General features: G+C 49.4%; 1 pseudogene; it reads right to left on the reverse strand.

The window, feature by feature from the left end:
• Positions 1 to 224: 224 nt before the first annotated feature.
• On the reverse strand, positions 225 to 1,563 carry LOC137677139 (uncharacterized; annotated as a pseudogene).
• Between the last annotated feature and the right edge of the window lie 720 nt (positions 1,564 to 2,283).

The raw sequence follows: 2,283 nt of genomic DNA on the forward strand, positions 1-2,283 counted from the left end.
GCCTTTGTATGCAGGGATAATAGTTGGGGGTTCCAGGCAAAAAGCTGTGATCTCTCACACCACCCCATGGTAACTGTTCAGGTGGTGTCTGATTAATTTTTGGACATCCATTTACCCCCCCATCTATTGTTAGACCATCCATCAAATGACAAGGGATCCCCTTTTGGTTTCCCAATGTCCAGAGAGCCATTTGGAAGTAGGATCTTTCTTTTCAGGTAATAGGACTAAAGATTTTTGCAGTCAAGGGGGAAAAGTTTTACTTCAGTGCATCTCAAATTTTTTGGATCAGAATTGGCCACATTCACTGGACCATATTTTCACCCATAATTGATTAGCTCTTGGGCGACTTCCCCCCCCCCCAGGTCCACATTTTCAAATTCTGAGAGTCCCGATTGGTGGGAGTGACCAACCCAGCTAAAGCAGCAGCAACTCTTCCACTTTGTGGGGTGGTTTTCATAGTATTCTGTAACTGCATTCCAATTGGTTTTAGAGATTCAGGGAGACCCCTTATCAAGGGAGTCATCCTTTCCGGATCCACTGGAATCATCATTGGGGATTCTTGCCTGAATTTTAATTCACGATCGTACATCATTTGCAAACAGGCAGCCTTTTGTACATTTTCTACGAGTTGATCCACCGAGCCTGTAATTGTGAGAGGGTCTCCCCATTCCAGGGGATTAAGACCTCCAGACCAATAGGCTGCTCGCTGAGTTAAAGACCAAGGGGCTCGATGGTCACCGGTAGTTAAAAACACTCCGGGTCCCCAATACCCTTCAGCTTCCCTTTCACTCAACAAAATTTGATCCCCACTCGACAATGACACTCTCCACACATACTCCGTTTCAGATTCTTTCAGATTCTGGGCGTAATCTCTTTTTAATTTCGCTAACTCGGTTGCCGTATATGACACCTCTTTGGTAATTATTTTGGGGATATTATCTTGATCATCTTCATAAGCGTATTCTGTTTTCACCAGCGGTCGGAGGGATGGCGCAGGTATTTTCGGTGTACCAAACCTCGCCTTCGCTTCCTCCAGTTCCTCACTAGGGTACAAGTTTTCCCTTTTATGGCAATTACAAGTGAGGGACCACTCTGCAGGGGTTGTTTCTTCTCTTTGATGACATTTGCACGAGCGGAGCTTTTTCTGCAAGAGCTGCTTGCAAACGACTAGCGCGCTCTCTCTCTCAGGAGTTCCTCTTTTAATTCTTGAACTTGATATTTTAATTCTTGATTCTCATCTTTTAATTCTAAATTCTGATCATGCAGGGCTTGCATAAGAGCCTGCAAGGCTTGAGGGGTTGGCAATGGGTTCCCCCGTTCTTGGTCTCTGGCTTCTACAGCCATGACCAAAGTGGTGCCCAAAACAGCGCACACTATTGATTTTCCTTTTCCAATCTTTAACTTTGCCTCTGCATGCAGTGCAGTAATTCGGTCAGTCACACTCTGCAGGTTGTACAAACTGTCTCGTGCCCAATCCACCCCTGGAGGCAAGGAGCGTGCACCAAATTTCTCCAACAAGTTATACAAAGCATCTTTCCCCGAAAAAGAGCTATCGTTATCCATTTCTCACTTAAAACTGCTCAATACCTTCTTCATCCCAAGTATCCTGTCTGTGACGCCAATTTAATGTCAAGAACTGATATAGTTCCCCTGGAGGGGGAGCCAGTCGGCAACAGCGGCGGCAGCAGCAGCGGCGGCAGCGACTGAGGTCACACAGAATCACAGAATCAACCAGGTTGGAAGAGACCTCAGGGATCATCGAGTCAAACCGTTGCCCTGACACCACCCTGTCAACTAGACCATGGCACTGTCAGTGCGGGGCGAGGCGAGATCGGGCTGTACCGGGCAGTTTTCATACTTTGGGCCCCCCTGAGCAGCAGCCCCGAGCTGCTTTCCCCTGGACCCGGAAGTTCCCGGCAACGAATCAGGAGAGGGGGGGGCGTAGCACCACCCCCCGTCGATCGGGTGATAAAGAGCCTCTGGGAGGACAGGGACTAGTCCCTGCCCAGAGGGGAGAGGGGGAGTCAGCAGTGACTGGGTGTGTCCCAGGGCGGGGGAGGCCATAGATGTTTGCAGCTCGTTGGGGAGGGCGCTGACTCCCTCCCAGTGCACAAGGCAAGGAAGGTGCCAAGGAGCTGTGAACCAGCCAAGCTGTGAAGGCGTCAAGGAGCTGTGAACCAGGGGTGTCACCAACAGGTATTTCCCAACTCAGTGAAAGAACAATGGTCTCCACCCGGCGGAAGAAGACCAAAATGGATGTAAGAACCCAGACAGAGCTCCCAC

The sequence above is a fragment of the Nyctibius grandis genome (genome assembly GCF_013368605.1).
Source record: "Nyctibius grandis isolate bNycGra1 chromosome W unlocalized genomic scaffold, bNycGra1.pri SUPER_W_unloc_2, whole genome shotgun sequence".
NCBI classification, from domain to species: Eukaryota; Metazoa; Chordata; class Aves; order Nyctibiiformes; family Nyctibiidae; genus Nyctibius; species Nyctibius grandis.